This window comes from Polypterus senegalus, chromosome 5 (assembly GCF_016835505.1).
Source record: "Polypterus senegalus isolate Bchr_013 chromosome 5, ASM1683550v1, whole genome shotgun sequence".
Taxonomy (NCBI): Eukaryota; Metazoa; Chordata; class Cladistia; order Polypteriformes; family Polypteridae; genus Polypterus; species Polypterus senegalus.
Window position 1 is genome coordinate 126,106,314 of NC_053158.1, and position 19,503 is coordinate 126,125,816.

The 19,503-nt window shown below is 39.0% G+C and overlaps 1 protein-coding gene across 3 annotated transcripts in view; it reads left to right on the top strand.

Moving 5' to 3' along the window:
• Nucleotides 1–19,503, top strand: part of tpk1 (thiamin pyrophosphokinase 1) — a 592,809-nt gene that overhangs the window by 142,708 nt on the left and 430,598 nt on the right. The window lies entirely within an intron of this gene.

Sequence of the window (19,503 nt, forward strand, 5' to 3'; positions counted from 1 at the left end):
CGAGGTCAGCAGCACACCATCCCCACCATATACGGTGTTGACACTGCACTGCTTCCCCTTCCTGAGACGCCAGACGGTGGACCAGAATCTCCTCGAAGCCGTCCGAAAGTCATTCTCCATGGCCTCTCCAAACCCCTCCCATGCCCGAGTTTTTGCCTCAGCAACAACCGGCCGCGATTCCGCTTGCCCTGCCGGTAACTATCAGCTGCCTCCAGAGACCCACAGGACAAAAGGTCCTATAGGACTCCTTCTTCAGCTTGATGGCATCCCTCACCGCGTGTGTCCACCAACGGGTTCGGGGATTGCCGCCACGACAGGCACCGACCACCTTACGGCCACAGCTCCGTCAGCCGCCTCAACAATAGAGGCATGGAACATGGCCCATTCGGACTCAATGTCCCCACCTCCCTTGGGACGTGGTCGAAGTTCTGCCGAAGGTGGGAGTTGAAGCTACTTCTGACAGGGGACTCTGCCAGCCGTTCCCAGCAGACCCTCACAACACGTTTGGGCCTACCAGGTCTGACCGGCATCTTCCCCCATCATTGAAGCCAACTCACCACCAGGTGGTGATCAGTTGACAGCTCCGCCCCTCTGTTCACCCGAAAGTGTCCAAGACATATGGCGCAAGTCCACCGACACACCACAAAGTCGATCATCGAACTGAGGCCTAGGGTGTCCTGGTGCCAAGTGCACATATGAACACCCTTATGCTTGAACATGGTGTTTGTTATGGACAATCCGTGACGAGCACAGAAGTCCAATAACAAAACACTGCTCGGGTTCAGATCGGGGGGGCCATTCCTCCCAATCACGCCCTTCCAGGTCTCACTGTCATTGCCCACGTGAGCATTGAAGTCTCCCAGCAAAACGAGGGAATCCCAGAAGGTATGCCCTCTAGCACCCTCCAGAGACTCCAAAAGGGTGGATACTCCAAACTGCTGTTCGGGCGACGCACAAACAACAGTCAGGACCCTTCCCCACCCAAAGGCGGAGGGAGGCCACCCTCTCGTCCACCGGGGTAAACCCCAATGCACAGGCTCCAAGTCGGGGGGCAATAAGTATGCCCACACCTGCTCAGCGCCTATCACCGGGGGCAACTCCAGAGTGGTAGAGAGTCCAGCCCCTCTCAAGGAAATTGGTTCCAGAGTCCAAGCTGTGCGTCGAGGTGAGTCTGACTATATCTAGCCGGAACCTCTCAGCCTCGAGCACTAGCTCAGGCTCCTTCCCCTTCAGAGAGGTGACATTCCACGTCCCAAGAGCCAGTTTCTGTAGCCGAGGATCAGACCGCCAAGGTCCCCGCCTCCGGCCACCACCCAACTCACACTGCACCTGACCTCCTTGGCCACTCCCATAGGTGGTGAGCCCATGGGAAGGAGGACCCACGTTACCTCTTCGGGCTGTGCCCAGCCGAGCCCCATGGGTGCAGGCCCGCCACCAGGCGCTCGCCATCGAGCCTCACCCCCAGGCCTGGCTCCAGAGGGGGGCCCCGGTGACCCACGTCCGTGCAAGGTAAAACGTCGTCCACAGTTTTTATTCTTCATTGGAGGTGTTGAACCATTCTTTGTCTCATCCCTCACCTAGGATCAGTTTGCCTTGGGTGGCCCTACAGGGGCATAAAGCCCCGGACAACATAGCTCCTAGGATCATTGGGACACGCAAACCCCTCCACCACGATAAGGTGACAGCTCAAGGAAGGGCTTACACTTATTGTATTTATTTATAAGTTATACGTTGCTAATATTAATCATATATAGGTAGTCATGAATGCTGTTTTTTTAGTGAAGAACCTGGTGTGGAATCTGTTTGGATGCAAGTCATCAGATCTCTTAGAAAAGATCCCAGGTGTCTACAAAGTGGTCAGGGCCTGAAGTTGGCTGTAAATTTTATCTGATCTTGTCAACATGAAACAGGGATTGTCTCCTTCATAGCTTCAGAACTTTCAACTGAAAATATCAGTTATCGTTTGCACAGGTGTGAAGGACTGTGGTCCTACAAGTCCCTTTGTTGTGCTTCTCGAAGAATGACATGGCTAATATTTTTATATCAAGAACTTGTACACCAGTGCAGCAAGTCACAAAAGGTCTGCACTTGTATGTTGGAAATTTTAAGGTTGAGCACAATCAAGCCTTCAGTAACAAGGATGTCTGCATAGTTTGTTGGCATGGTGTGGAAACAGAGAAGTTCATAGTGGTTGTTAATAGTAAAGTCTGCCTGAGAAAGCAGAAGTGATCTGGGCTTGGATCTCCACATGTTTTGCTGAAGCTCCCACCATTATCAGTAGGAGTGGGGGTAAAGGTAACTGCGGCACTGCACAGAGTACAAATTGCTGAGTTGCCACTGGAGATTTGCCTAAGGCTACATATTCTTTTCTGCCAAACAGGAAAGTTTTTTGTTACCTGAGATTAGATTGTCTTGCGAGAAGCTGCTGGACCCACATCTCCAAAGCTCAGAATTTATTATCAGTGCACTGCAGCTCACAATCGAACATCTTGTTGCGTTGCACTCACTTGATCATATCGTTTGCAATTTTTTAAAGAATTGAATCTGGTAAAAAATTGAGGACTATTGTGTATTGTCTGTCTAGCATTATATGTAAGCTAATGAAAGTTCAAGAGTGTATTAAAATTAAAAACAGTATAGAAGTTACTACCACACAGTAGATTAAGATTTATGCTGAAGATATTTTTATTTTTTTAAATTATAATACTTTAGTTGGTGCAGTAGTTGGTGTTACTGTCTTACAGATCTAGTGGTGTGGGTTCAAATCCAGTGTTCCATGTGTGTTCAGGGGATTTCCTATGGATATTACACTTTTTCTTCCATACCCACACAAACACTAGATTAATTTAATTAGCAATTCCAAATTAGCCCTGTGTGTGAGAGTGAGTAATTTCATAAAACAGTTTCTTCATAGCTAACAGGTCCCAATTAAATTTCTGGCTCTATCCTTGTTGTTGTGGAGGTCACGTGTTCTTTTTGTATTTGCATGGATTTTCCCTTTGTATTCCAACAGCAAAAAGCCATGCAGCTAGTTTAAACTGAAAAGAAGTACTATATGAGTAAGAGTGCCTGAGGTGTGTATACAGGGAAATATTGCACTTTCCAGGGTTGGTTTCTGCCTTAAAGCTGATACTCTTCAGGTATGCTCCTATACTTGTCAACCCAGTGATAGAAAAAGGAAATTCATAAAATAAATTGATGGTTCAGTTGCTTAATCATTTATTATTTTTTCGACAGTGACAACATGTGTTGTGCTGAAATGATCAACTGTGGAAATTTGAAGGCATTAGAGCTAATGTATTATTTCCGTTCCAACAGTCTTGTGCTACTGTCATATCCTAGGAGAACTGGTCTTAATTTTGATGATATCTTTCAATAAATACCAATAGATAAATAATAAAAATAAAATAATATGAGAGGTGTTCAATTATAAACAGGAATTTTCATGCTTTGTTCTTATAAGAGTACAAGGTAGACAAGAGTCATTGGACAAATGCATGTTTGAACTTGTCGTTAGTATTGCTAGCTGCTGTTTCCTCTTTTCCTGACAGTTGTAATCAATGTCGGAGGTACATAGTAATGTTGCGCAGCAAATTATTATAAAATTTTTGACAAATGAAGGAGTTCTTCCATCTCGGATTTAATCGAGACTTAAAAATCAGTTTGGGGATGAGTGTCTCTCTCAGTCTAGAGTGTATGATTAGTGCAAGTCATTCAGAGAGGTACTTTCATGTCTTCGGTCCACTTAAGGAATATTTAGGAGGGAAGAAATTTAAGTCTAATGAGGAAGTTATTGATGCTGTGCAAGAATGGGTCAACATGCAGTCAAAAGACTTCTACTCTTCTGGGATTAAGAAGCTTCCTGAGTGCTGGAGCAAGTATATTGCGGTGGCAGGAGACTACATAGAAGAATAGTGTATAAGTTGTTTAATTATGTTCAATTAATAAAGTGCAAATATTTAAACACACATCATGTTTGCAGTTGCAAGTCCCCTCTGTCACGCTCAGTAACACTCAGTACTTCATTAAATTAACATAGCTGTTCTGTGTGATGGATGGCCAGGGACCTTGCCCCACTGGGAGGCCTGGAAAAGCAGGGGAACAGGAGTGGGGCAATTCCTACCCCAGGGCGCAAGAGGGCAGCCATCCTGGATTGTGTGGGAGCCACGGAGCTGGAAGGATCAACCCTGTGGGGGGGATCCATGGCCAGAGGCGGCTGAAGGACTAAAGAGCCTTGGACTGCAGCACTTCTGCCACACCAGGAATTGCTGCTAAACCAGGAAGCAGGTACACCCGGAGTGCTTCTGGGTGCCAATGCAGCACTTCCGCCACATCAGGACGTGCTGCAGGGAGATCATCAGGGAGCACCTACAGCACATCCGGGTGCATTATAAAAGGGGCTGCCTCACTCCATTCAGGGAGCCGGAGTCGGTTGGAAGAGAACAGAGCTTGTGTGGAGTGGAGTAGAGGCGGCAATACAGAGAAAGGAGTGGAAAAGAACTGTGAGTCTTTGGGCACTGTGTTTGTGCTGTGTTGTGTTGTGAAGAATAAAAAAGTGCTGTTTGGACATCTGGCTGTTTCAGTGTCTGTCTGTCCGGGCTATGTTTTATAACTTTTTTGAGCCTGTTATCTACACATTGTTTATATAATTTCCTTCTTTATAAAACGCGTGTTTTAAGTATGGCTGGTCTTTACAAAAGAAATCTACACTGGTGGATTGAATTTTGGTTTAGTTTTTTTTAACTGTCACCAAAAATATATAGCTAACAACATTCAAAATGCATGTGCATCTGTGTGATTTCTTCATTATCACATTCTGTGCAGACACAGTACGGTAGTCTTATAATGACTAATGATTTTTTTGTCGGCTGCAAAATTGTGTAGAGCACTTGTCTTCGAATTTCCAATTTATCTTGAGTTCCTCTCAAAATAGCATTTTGTGTTAAATAATCTCTCTATATTTCATCTTCAAAACTATTCCATCTTTTATCTGACTCTAAGTCTTTCCCAGTTGTAATGCAAAAAGTGCTAAAGATCTTTGGTAGCCTACCACTTACAATCAAGGAAAAGTAATTGATGATAAAGGATTAACCAGTAGGAAAAGATTTATTCAGTTGGTCTTTGTCTTGATAAAATCATTATGAAAAGAGGCATTTTGAAATAGTACTATTATTAAAACAGTCTTTTAGCAATGTGGGGTTTGGAAAAGTTTATATATAAAAAATTCAATGTTGGCTGACTGAATAAATGCATCAAAACTTCAGAAATATTTAGAACCTTTAAAATGATCCAACATCGACAAACCAATTGCATAATTCAGTTTTCTCACAAAAAAAACAAATAGGAAAAAAAAACTATGAAAATGCATAAAGCAGAGAGGAATTTAAAATTATTAAAGTTCATAACACTCTTTGACATTAGGGAGGGATCCTGAGGCTATCGCTTAACATATCACCATTTCAAATATACACAAATACTGTAAGAACGTATTTATAACTTTTATGGCACCAGATATGTAAGTATAATTATAACACCTTAAAATACACCGTTGTTAATGATGAAAAGAATGATATTTTCCATTGTCTTTGGCACTTCTAGTTGCGTTTGTGAGTCTTGCTTGTTACTGTAATGTTAAACAGTACCTTTCAGTTTATCAGCAATTAAAGAAAAAAAATATTTTTCATCACTGTTTTTAGACTTCATTCTAAAACAGTGGCTGTCAAGTCTACATTGCTTTGATCATACCTTTTGCAGCCAAATTAGTAGGAGACAGTATATAAAGGAAAATCCAACAAGATTCGGCCTTTGAAATAATCACTACAAGTTCTGTCTGGTGCATTTATGACTCATTTTATTTTCAGTTTTTCTTTTTATTAATGCCTTATTATAATATTCTTAGATTAATTTAATTTTAGCTTTGCCCCTTGCTTTTGGAAACCTTATTCACATACCCATCCATCCATCCATCCATTTTCAAACCCGCTGAATCCGAATACAGGGTCACGGGGGTCTGCTGGAGCCAATCCCAGCCAACACAGGGCACAAGGCAGGAACCAATCCTGGGCAGGGTGCCAACCCACCGCAGGACACACACAAACACACCCACACACCAAGCACACACTAGGGCCAATTTAGAATCGCCAATCCACCTAACCCGCATGTCTTTGGATTGTGGGAGGAAACCGGAGCGCCCGGAGGAAACCCACGCAGACACGGGAGAACATGCAAACTCCACGCAGGGAGGACCCAGGAAGCGAACCCGGGTCTCCTAACTGCGAGGCAGCAGCGCTACCACTGCGCCACCGTGCCGCCCTTATTCACATACCTCTTAAGTTTTATCATGTGTGACAGTAGGGGTTGCTGTTGCCCCGTGTAACCCACAGACAACACGTCCAGACACCAGGTAAAAATGTAAGAAATAAATATAATTATTTTCTTAATGTGCACAAAGCACCTCCACCTCCACAATACACTATAATAATCCACAATAATAATAAATCAATCCTCCTCTCCTCCCAGCAGCTCTGTCACACTTCCTCCAACTCCGACTCAGCTTGCTGGGTTTCCCACAGTCCTTTTATAGTCCTTGACCCTAAAAGTGCTTCTGTCCTTCAGTCCATGTGTTTCCATAGCACTTCTGAGTCAGATGAAAACTCTTTTTTCTTCAGCCCGGAAGTACTTTATTTCTTCCGTCCCCGTGACTAGGGAGTACTTCCAGGTTATAATAGGAAAAATTTGGGCCTCCCGGCAGCGTCTCCTGGCAGCCCCCACAGTATCCAGCAAGGCTGTGAAGCTGAACTCCATTGTCCATGATGCCCTGCGGGAATTCGGGGCACCTCCATGTTGCCTTCACACATGGAAATTTAATTTATTATTTATTTTTTAATTTCATTTTTTTGCTCTTAAAATATTTTACTTCTTAAGCAATTCTCCGTATTCGCCCATTTTGACTATAGTTTGCTTAGTGTTACTAAGATGTCACGAACAAATGACTGAAAGTGATGGTATTGACACAACTGCATAAAGATCAGCATGGCACACTTCTTGATTGTCTTAAATTGTAGATTCAAAGTAAAAATTCTTATGCTTTAAGAGCTACTCCTTCTAGCTTTAGATTTTCTGGCAGTTCTTGATTATGATGTGGTTTAGTGTTTTGGTGCAGGTGATTGATCATTAAAACTCATTAAAAATTTTAGCAAGCCCTTCTGATCACGCTTCATCTCCTTATTCCTTATTTATTTCAAATCTGCTCTTTCTAAAGAACATTTATATTCTAGTGTGTCTTGTGTTTCCTTGACAAGTTCAAAAGTTTCTTCTCTGTCAAATTCAAACCCATGTTGCAATATTTTTTGTTTCTTAGTGGCACTGTTGTATTAAATGCATTTGCAGTTTTTCCAATCCTTTTTTCTTATTTGGGTCAGTTCATTTATGGTGAACTTTCTAACATACATTTCTGTGACTTGAACTGAATTCATTTTATGTTCTGCCATTCTGAAATGCTGGTTCTGTTATTCATTTTATCTGGATATTTATCATACAGTACTTTTCATGCATTTTACATTTTAATTTTTACCTGTTTTGTCTTACTTTTTATTTTGACAAGCAGTATGACATTTGTATTTCAATGCATGATATGCTTGTTAGATATGATAGCAGCATCTTTACCAAGGTAATAAAAATACAATGTTGTAAATAGGTTATACATGGTTGATCACCATCCATCCATTTCCACCCACTTCTTTCATTACTGCTTTATAGGGTACTGTAGCCTATTCCAACACTGTTTGACAAAAGGCAGACGCTATCGCTAAATGGCATGCCAATCCATTGCAGGCCACATACAAATACATGTAGACAAGATTACTTACAGAAGACCCTTACTAATACTTTGTGAGAAGAGGCAGATTTCAAAGTGACTGTAACTTTTATTTAAACCCAAGGTGCCTGGAGCTATTGGTGTCAATATTAACATTTGTGCTTCTCTACTGCAAATGTGCCCAATATACATTTTACAAATTGTGAGTGATTCTCAACTAGCAAGTTGCTTCACAGCCCCCTGTATGTCTGTCATTTTATGGTTCTTGTGATAGTTTATACAGAATTTGATCTATTATCTGTGCTTCTTTCTAGTAAAATCACATTTCTGAGCCAATTTAATATTTCCTGGTACATATCTTGTACTTCACTCTTCAGTGTGATGAAGTTGCCATGTAAATTTGGCCTGTCACTTTCTTTATTTACTCTGTATTTATTTCCACTTTCAGCTGTTGTTTTTTGACACCCAAAAGATGTGTTGCTGCTCTCAGTCTTTTTACTCCTCATAATCCTCTTTAATAAAACCCCTGTGTGCGTCCAGGTGTGTGTGTGTGTGTGTGTGTGTGTGTGTGTGTGTGTGTGTGTGTGTGTGTGTGTGTGTGTGTCTCTCTCTTTTGGTGAAGTGCGCATGCGCGAGGCTCGGTGCGACACGCACGACCGGCATCGTGGACGCACACACACTGGAAGCTGAGCACACAGTGAGTGGCGTAGCCGCGGCCGCGCATGATAAGCAAATAAATGATATCATTGCTGGGGAGACCGTGGACGCACACACACTGGAAGCTGGGCACACAGTGAATGGCGTAGCCGCAGCCGCGCATGATAAGCAAATAAAGGACAGCATTTCTGGGGAGAGTGCTGATTGGGTAGTCGTGATAGCGCACATAAAATCCATTGCTGGGGAGACGCCACACCTACTGCCCCGTGCATGTTTACTAACTATCTACTAACAACATGCCACCCAAAAAAAAAGGACATGTCAAGTAGGACAAAAGACACAGACACTCAAATCGTATATAAGCAACATCTCCTGGAAGAACGGTCAGCTCAGCAAGTAAACATCAACAAAATAAAGGCTGAAAGACAAAGAAAAATAGGAGCAAATAGATAGATTGTAAAAAAGAAAATGAGCGTCAGAATATTCCCCGTATTGATTTGGCTCTATCCTCTACTAATTTACCCTTTACCATAAGAAGGCGACAATTTCCAGTTACATTAGCCTTTGCCATAACAATTAATAAAGCTCAAGGGCAAACCTTAGAAAAAGTTGCCATTTACTTGCCAGAACCAGTATTCAGCCACGGTCCGTTATATGTTGCATTATCAAGAGTTACAAGTTTTACAGATGTTGTTGTCAACGTTGTAGATGGTCCTGAACAAGAGTGTTTACAAAAGATGTCTATAATGAAGTTTTATTGAAAAATTTCCTGAGGTAAAAAAAATAAAAACATTTTCCTAAATATCTTCGTCAGATATTGTGTATTACAGATTGTTATAAAGTTTTACACTAAGGCAATATTAATTATACTTACTGTATTAATTATACTTACTGTAATGTCATACGTTTCTATTTTATTTTTAATATTATTTTACTTTAGGCTTCTTGCGAAAATATTTTTAAGAAAAAAATGAAGACAACAAACAGAATGAGGTCAAGGTCCCTTGCCATTTAATATAGACTGTTCCTAATAATGTTTATGCAATACTGTTCTAGCGCCCGTTATTATAACGGGCTTAATGTCTGGTATGCTTGTAAATCTGTATCACATATTTGTTCTCCTTTACTTAGAACAAGATTTTTTTTAACTATGCCTTTCAGTTTCTAGAATTCAATTTTTCTTCCATTGATCCTTCTTTCTTATTGTTTTAATGTTACAGATCTGCTTTGACTTTTGCCATGTTATTGCTTATTGTACCACTTTCTTGTCATTCCTTTTTGCACATTAGAAATGCCACCAATCAGCTCACAAATCTCAGTGTTGCTGGTAGCACACTTTATAATGTTGCTGACATAAAGCTAACTAGACTCACAGATAGTTATTTTTCTGAATTTATTAATCACCCATACCAAAAAATCATTTAGATAATCATGTAAGTGTGTTGTTTGTATGAAAATTATTACAAAACAACTTGTTTTATTTTCATATTTCATACATAAAGGCTTCATCATTATTTGTGGCCACTTTTTTTTTTTTTTTTTCTTTGTGGGAAGTTTTTATAAAAAAGAAACACATATGCTTGTCTGTCAACACTACTACTACTACATTTTATAACTATAAAAAATACTGTACATTTAACATTTTTGTCTGATAATAATTTTATTAGCTATCCCTTCATCCATCTGATATCAGTCCGAATGCAGTATTTACATTTACTTCAGTCAAGGCATTTGAACATATGGCTGATCTTGCTAATAAGACAGTTGGTAAAGGATATAAATGCCAATCGGGCATCAGAATTGAAGTATAAAGCCTGCTGTCCCTATGTCCCTATCTTTGGCATGTTCTTTGAACAGTTTTTGTGTTTACTCTGAAGTGAAGAAACATAGTGTATGACTGAGGAGATCATTCCTCCCCCACACTATGTGACTCTTCAGTTCCACCCAGGGGGGTAAACGTTAACATTATATAAAGTTATTGTCTGTTATACCGGTATTTGTATCACTCTTTAATATTGTTTTTTATCAGTATGCTGCTGCTTGAGTATGTGAATTTCCACTTGGGATTAATAGACAGACAGCATCTGTCTATCTATCTATCTAAAAGTATACTACATTGTTGAATTTAATGTAAGTAGTTTATAAACAGTTTTTCATCATCCATGCTCATTCCTTCAGCAAAAAAGCAATAATAAGCTGACTTCTGCTTCATGTTCTGACAAAGTGAAAATCTGTTGCCCAGTAATCATATACATATTTTTCTACAAGGAACATAACAAATGTTTGTGTTCTCAAAGGTATCTGTTCTCTCTGATGATGAAAAAGTAGGCAAATGCATTGTGATCCTGGGCTTCAGGATACAGGGAATGTAATAAACATCACAGCACAAATTTATTTTTTGCAAAATATAAATGTTTATACAAAATACATCTTACAATTATTACTTACTTTATTGCTTAAGATAATAGATGCAAGTATGATTTTATAATAGCATCCCTTTCAATATGAAACCGCAATCTGGAACAGGTTGCAAAGAGAAAAAATATATATTTTGTATATAAATATTTTCAATAAACTAGTGGTCAGAAAAGTTATGGATTTTGTATCAGCATAGAGCGGTCATCAGTGTGAACTGAGAAGTACATAAAAACCCATTAACAGGTGCTAAGTTGTATTCTTACTTGTGAGACTGGGAAATGGCCAAACACCTTGCACTGCTTGGTAGAGTTGTCTCATACCATTATCATACCACTACCTTTGAGTTACTTGGTAGTGTTTTCTAGTGGACCCTTTCCAATTTTCCTCATGGCCATCCTCACTATTAATAAGGCATAAGACAGGCTGCAATGTTTACCCCTAAGTGACTAATCTACACTAATTGCATGTTTCTCTACAAAAGTAAATATTTTATTAGTCTGTCAGTAGTAATAAATAGAGGTTTCCAAACTGTGCTGAGGTGCTAAGTGGACTCCGCTTATATAAGGTTAGATACCAATGAATAAAATTGTGTCAAAACAACCTTAATTGAGAGGTTATTGAATTGGGCAAAATCTATTGAGGCTTCCCAGAGTTTTTCCCTACTTGTTCCGTATAACTTCGAGCTATTGGAATTTTAAATCTTTGTGAATATTGCTTAGAGGTAACAAATCAACAGGTCATTAATGATCTTTAACTTTAAACCTGTAAAGGCCTCATAAGGGACCACTGTGTCCGTATGGAAAAGCGATATAAAAAAAAAAGCTTTGATATAGCTGAATTGTTTTATGCCATATATTGTTGTTAATAAAGCATTTCCATTAATCTTAATGTTTAAGCAATGTGTGTCCAGCATTCAATTATTATGCAGCAGTGTTTTATGATCAAAGCATAGATTAATTTTATTTTGGTTCACTTTTAAACAGAGAAATACAGAATTACACTTAAATTGGTTTCCAAAAACTTGCTTAATCAAATTTACATTCTGAGTGGCAAAGATTTATTTTTGTACTCCTGACACTTCCAGCAGTGGTAGTGTTATGTGATGAAGTGTCTGTACTCGTTTTCCAATTTGAGTGCTAATTGACTCTCATCAAGCCAAGAAGTGCAGACAAGCAGATGTATTAATTTCGGGATGTTTCATGTAGACAGTCTGTCGGCTTCTGAATTAGTAAATTATGAGAAAGTGGGTGAAAAGGAAGAGGCTTTGTGCCTAACAGTCACTAAATTTACGTAGCATTAAACACCCATGTTAAAACAGGAGTTACAATCAAAAAATGTTTTAGAAATATTCTGCATTGGTTATTTTTTTTTTCTTTTTGGTTTCATTTTTTTCCCTCTTAGTTTTGCATTGTTTACCAATATTTATATGACCCCAATTATCACTAACCATTTTGGAATAATATTAAGAATAGATTTTTTGTCACATTATCTGTTAAATTAAATACATTGTCTTTGTAAAATCTTGAATCCTTAGATTTTTTCATCTGGTATTTTTTTTATAACCAAGTTCAAGTAAGACCTATTAATATGAGTTGATAATTAATAGTTTTAATTTTGAAAATTTTCTTTATTATAAAATTTAAACTTTTTTTTTTAGCTTTTTTTGAAAGTCTGATGATAAGTTTTTAAGCAAGAATTTATTATTTATTGAGAACTTTTTTTTTTCTGCCCAGCAGAGGTTTCATAGGTATTCTTTTGTGCTCATAAATGTTAACCACATAAAGCTGCTTTATCTGTAGCACTTAAGAAAGGCTGTGTTTTTCAGTTTTGGAAATGAGAAAATATTCTGTAAAAGAACAGATGTGTTTTTATTATTGACCATTGTATTTTATTTTTTTTCACTTTATGGTTTTCAGTGTATTGAATAGAGTACTAGGTATAGCTTTATATATGTTTTTCTGCTTGACAGTAAGAAAAATCAGTGTCCTAAATGAAGTGTTTATCTGCTTACCTTTATCATTATGGGTTATGATTTAATATTTTCTGAACACTGAAGATTTTAAAATATTTTCGAACATTTTTATAACCTTTTCCTGTTCAATTGTATTATCCCTGGAATCTCCTGTTTCTTTCTACAGCTGGCTGCTTAAGTGATAAGTGTAAATTGTCTTTATGAAGGCTTAAGAAGAATCACACTTTTTGTAAACTTTCTTTCTTTTGATGAGATTCTGTGTTGACTCTACTGCATTTTTTCAGTAAAAAAGTTATTGAACAACAGTGAATTCTGATATAATTGCTAAGAGCATTGCATTAAACAGAAACTTCAGGAAATGACCACACAATTTTGACACACATATTTAAATATAATCTTTTTTTCATATTTTTACCCTATAAGACGTGTTTAGAATAATAAATGTAGACTTATATTTGAAAAGAATTCAATGCTAATACTCAACATAATTATGAATACCAGTGAGACCGCTAATATTAGAGTTCAGACTTTGTTTAATTGCATTTTTTTAAAATTACAATAGATTTGTACAGTTGTAATACTGTACATATTGTGTATATATTAAATGAGCACATGCTTGTGTAGGCGGCTTTTTGGTAGGGTGCAAATAATAAACAGAGAATACTGAACATTTAGGTCTTGTCCCAATATCTGGGTAAAAACAAATCCCTGCTATGCAGATCTTGATCAGAATAAGATGAAAAACATTTTCTGATAAATATACTTTTAATCTCTGCTTAAGGCATGGGTTCCTAAGCTTTTTCCTAGTTCAACTCCTTTGGGCATTTTATCAGTACAGTCATTTCATTGGACTGGTTTTTTGAGAGTAGGTCTGCATGCAATGAAATTATTAAAATTGTTATGAAAAACTATCATTTTGTCATTTCTTTTAATACAGTTGTTCTCAAAACTTTTTGCATCATTTTAAATTTATTATCATTATTTTTTTATTACTGGTTCTCAATAGAAATTCTTGGATTATGTGATGCTGTAAATAAACCTTATGAATTTTTACAATGACATACTTGATCAGGGCAGAGAATTACTTAAAACTGTAATGGAAAAAGGGTTATTTAAGTTCATAGTGAGAATACCACAATCAATATTGAAAATGGAGCCTCTTTTATGTCTGCAGGATCCAAGTAATGTTAATTGAAACACACAAGAAAAACTCTGACTGCATGGTTCTGATAAAATATAAATAGCACATATCACTTTATAAATTAATAATTTCAAACAAACTGCCTCCCCAATCCAGCATAGTATAGGTTCCCCTCTTTGTAAGGTGAATTTTAACATTGCAAACACATTATTACCATTAATTTAAATGACCCCAACAAATGTCAACAAAACACATTGAACCTGATCAGGATTGATTTAAAAATAACAGTATTCATAAACAAAAATGAAAATAAGGCATGATATGTTTATTAAGGATATTTACCAATGCTTTATCACTAATAATTCCACTATGGTATTTGTGTAACAATAACTAAAGATAATAACCTTGTGAAGGATAAGATATGGCTATCATACATTTCTTACACTAAATCCAGTAAGAAAGGACAGAGCAGCACCTTATACACGCATGCATTCTGTCACGTATGCACACAGAGAGAAAGAGAAATCTTTGTGGTGGGGGCAGGTCCTAAGCCAGAGCAAAGGCTACTTGCAGGCAATAGAAACATTATAACCAGCCCAAGAACTTATCCATCATAACCTCATAAAAAAAAAATCATGATTTATAAATTGTAAGAGAGGAAAGTTCTTTCTAAACAAAGACATAGAATTAATAAGTTACATGATTTTATTTATAGATGGGAAAAAGTTGAACTAAGCTTTTCTCATGTTATGTTTTGTGGTGTTTGTGTGTGTGTGTGTGTGTGTATATATATATATATATATATACACACACACACACACACACAAGTTACGTTAAAAAGAAGGCAATGAGAAAGCAAGGCTATTTTATTATAAGCAGCTACAAAAATAAAAAGAAAAAATTAAATTTAATGAAAATATGCACCAATGTGCTGTTCCTGATCAGGGGTTCCTGGCCCAACAATGCAGACAAGCTGAAGGCTGCTATCAAAGCATCCTGGGCTTCCATAACACCTCAGCAGTGCCACAGGCTGATTGCCTCCATGCCACACCGCACTGATGCAGTAATTAATGCAAAAGGAGCCCTGACCAGCTGTTGAGTGCATACATGGACAATCTTTTCATTCGGCCAACATTTTTTTTATTAAAAATCATTTTTTATTGGTATTGTATAATATTGTAGTTTTCTGAGATACTGAATTCTAAATTACCTGTAGACCATAATCAGCAAAATGAAAAGAAATAAACGATAGAAGTTCATCACTCTGTATGTAATGAATCTATATAATATGAGTTTCAGCTTCTGAATGAATTACTGAAATAAATTAACTTTTTGCTGATATTCTAATTTATTGAGATGCACCTCTATATGTGTATGTATGAATGTATGAATGTATGAATGAATATATTGTGATGGGCGGCTGGGGATCGTGCCCTGTTGGGAAGCCTGGGAGAGCTGGGGACCAAGAAAAGGGTAAGTCATTCCCCGGTACATGAAAGGACAGCCACCCTGGGTTACATCAGGGTCACAGGCATCGGGCTGTAATGCTCAAACTTTTTGGGTTGCCTGACCAGCACCAGGGGCCACTGGGATAATTCTGGAGCCGTGGTCTGCAGCACTTCTGCCTCAACGTGGGGATTAAATTCCTCTCTCTCTCTCTCTCTGTGTATATGTATATGTGTATATGTGATTAAATATCATCTACGTTACTGTTTAAATCTGGCAGTGCCATGCTGACACTTCAGTACGCGAGGAATGATACGAGAATGCAGTCAGACTTCTTTTTTTGGGCACATACACTGTCAGATCTAAACACTAGTGTGGAGAGTCCTTTACTTACTGAAGAGTCTATAGCTGCAAGTGATCTTTTCTTGAATAAAGAAACTTTGTTAGCCTACCCATGTTGATCAAACACAGGAAACGCTGCAGTCCTGGCTTGACAAAGTACATGTTTGCGAGTAATGAAACAGAGAATGCAGTCAGACTTAATTTTTGGGCACATACACCATCAACATGAGTAGTTACAGTGGTGTGAAAAACTATTTGCCCCCTTCCTGATTTCTTATTCTTTTGCATGTTTGTCACACAAAATGTTTCTGATCATCAAACACATTTAACCATTAGTCAAGTATAACACAAGTAAACACAAAATGCAGTTTTTAAATGATGGTTTTTATTATTTAGGGAGAAAAAATCCAAACCTACATGGCCCTGTGTGAAAAAGTAATTGCCCCTTGTTAAAAAATAACCTAACTGTGGTGTATCACACCTGAGTTCAATTTCCGTAGCCACCCCCAGGCCTGATTACTGCCACACTTGTTTCAATCAAGAAATTACTTAAATAGGAGCTGCCTGACACCGAGAAGTAGACCAAAAGCACCTCAAAAGCTAGACATCATGCCAAGATCCAAAGAAATTCAGGAACAAATGAGAACAGAAGTAATTGAGATCTATCAGTCTGGTAAAGGTTATAAAGCCATTTCTAAAGCTTTGGGACTCCAGCGAACCACAGTGAGAGCCATTATCCACAAATGGCAAAAAAATGAAACAGTGGTGAACCTTTCCAGGAGTGGCCGGCCGAACAAAATTACCCCAAGAGCGCAGAGACGACTCATCTGAGAGGTCACAAAAGACCCCAGGACAACGTCTAAAGAACTGCAGGCCTCACTTGCCTCATTTAAGGTCAGTGTTCACGACTCCACCATAAGAAAGAGACTGGGCAAAAACGGCCTACATGACAGATTTCCAAGACGCAAACCACTGTTAAGCAAAAGAACATTAGGGCTCGTCTCAATTTTGCTAAGAAACATCTCAATGATTGCCAAGACTTTTGGGAAAATACCTTGTGGACTGATGAGACAAAAGTTGCACTTTTGGAAGGCAAATGTCCCGTTACATCTGGCGTAAAAGGAGCACAGCATTTCAGAAAAAGAACATCATACCAACAGTAAAATATGGTGGTGGTAGTGTGATGGTCTGGGGTTGTTTTGCTGCTTCAGGACCTGGAAGGCTTGCTGTGATAGATGGAACCATGAATTCTACTGTCTACCAAAAATCCTGAAGGAGAATGTCCGGCCATCTGTTCGTCAACTCAAGCTGAAGCGATCTTGGGTGCTGCAACAGGACAATGACCCAAAACACACCAACAAATCCACCTCTGAATGGCTGAAGAAAAACAAAATGAAGACTTTGGAGTGGCCTAGTCAAAGTCCTGACCTGAATCCAATTGAGATGCTATGGCATGACCTTAAAAAGGCGGCTCATGCTAGAAATCCCTCAAATAAAGCTGAATTACAACAATTCTGCAAAGATGAGTGGGCCAAAATTCCTCCAGAGCGCTGTAAAAGACTCATTGCAAGTTATCGCAAACGCTTGATTGCAGTTATTGCTGCTAAGGGTGGCCCAACCAGTTATTAGGTTCAGGGGGCAATTACTTTTTCACACAGGGCCATGTAGGTTTGGATTTTTTCTCCCTAAATAATAAAAACCATCATTTAAAAACTGCATTTTGTGTTTACTTGTGTTATACTTGACTAATGGTTAAATGTGTTTGATGATCAGAAACATTTTGTGTGACAAACATGCAAAAGAATAAGAAATCAGGAAGGGGGCAAATAGTTTTTCACACCACTGTATTAAGCATGTGGCTTCTGTCAAAATGAACTTTGGACTGGAAGCCCCACGCCTATGACATCATACCAGAAGTCCCGCCCTGATGACGCCACACTGGAAAGTCTGGCCCCTCCACGTGACCTAGCCCCGCCCTCCGGCACCTGAGTGGTTCAGGAAACTCTCAAGGGCATTTTTGATGGATGTCTGCCCCTTGTTGAACCCGCCCCCAGCACCTGATTGGTTCAGGAAACTGTCAAGGGCATTTTGATGGATGTCTGACCCCTGTTTGAACTTACCCCACAGCCACCTGCTTAATTAAACAAACTGTCAAGAGCAGCCCCCCTCCTTGAATGGGCATGCCCAGGCCTGTTACAGACCTGTTGGTGGCCCACTTCTCTCGAAGACACACGCACAAGCGTTTCAAGGGGCAGAGCTGTCTGCCTCTACGGTTTGGGTAAGGACTCCTGTGTCTACCTATTATTTAAAATAGTCTATGACTTTAAAGATCTAAACCTTAGATAAAATAAAAAACGGTTTACAAGTGCTAAACTAAGTCAAGCTCCCAGACCTTCTCTGCGTTGACAAGCTGTCCCTTCACTCCCTCTCTCTACACAGTTGAAGTGTGAGAGCTGAGACAGCCTCTGCGTGCACCCCGAGATGCCCCTGGGTCGAAGCTCCAAGTGTACGTGCAGGCAAGCTCGAAAGACGAGTTGCCGGCTCTCTGTCTACACAGCCGAGTACCTGAGTCTGTAAAAAAAGCTGACAGTCTCTGAGCCCCGGCGAGTAGGCTACAGCTGTAAAAAAAAAAAAAAAAAAAACAACCCTCTTGCTGCGTTCTGCGCAAGCATCCTTATCAGCAGCTGGGCATAGCTTCAAAGAGTATAGTGCAGCCACAGGCTGGGAAACTGACAGCTCCTGTGCGTAAACTCCACCTCCTCCAACCCCCAGGCGTCGGGGGTGCGCTTCACAGCTACTAGGCAACAGGTTGCGTCCGATGTGAAAAATTGCCTTACCTTGCAGAATGCAGCTTGTAAAACAAAGGATGTTTTTAGGAGACATTCCAAAGACGCTGTGCAATGAGTATTGCTTGTGTCCGGTTAAAATGATTGGCAAACATTTGCTATCATAAAGCACTTCCAAAATACCGCTTTATAAAGAGAGATGCTTTAAAATTGGTGTAAAAACTATTTTCATCCCCTTTTAAATATATTCCGGTTCAAATGATTGGCAAATAGCTGCTATCAGAAAGCACTTCCAAAATACTGCTCTATAAAGAGAGATGCTTTAAAATTGGTCTAAAACCTTTTTTCATCCCCTTTTAAATATATTTTGATATATAAGCCTTGTAAAAATCACACAGTTAAATAAAAGGCAACTGCACCCTTTTTAAATGGTGTATTTATAAAAAAAAAAAAAAAAGCTATCCTTGGTGTATAAAAAGTATTTCCCCACACACAGATTTTTTTTTTAGACATTTATAGGTCTAAAAGTTAGATCGCCTTCAACGTGCAGTCATTCTGGTAAAAGGTAAAGACGCCTTGGCAAGCCACGAATACGGAGGACATTTTCTCAATACATGCGCCCCTCGCCTAAAGCTAAAGGGGTGTTATGGGCACGTTTTACAGCACAGAGATGGCAGGCTCAGGTTGCGTCCGATGTGAAAAATTGCCTTACTTTGCGGAATGCAGCTTGTAAAACAAAGGATGTTTTTAGGAGACATTCCAAAGACGTTGTGCAACGAGCATTGCTTGTGTCTGGTTAAAATGATTGGCAAACATTTGCTATCATAAAGCACTTCCAAAATATCGCTCTATAAAGAGAGATGCTTTAAAATTGGTCTAAAACCTTTTTTCATCCCCTTTTAAATATATTCCGGTTCAAATGATT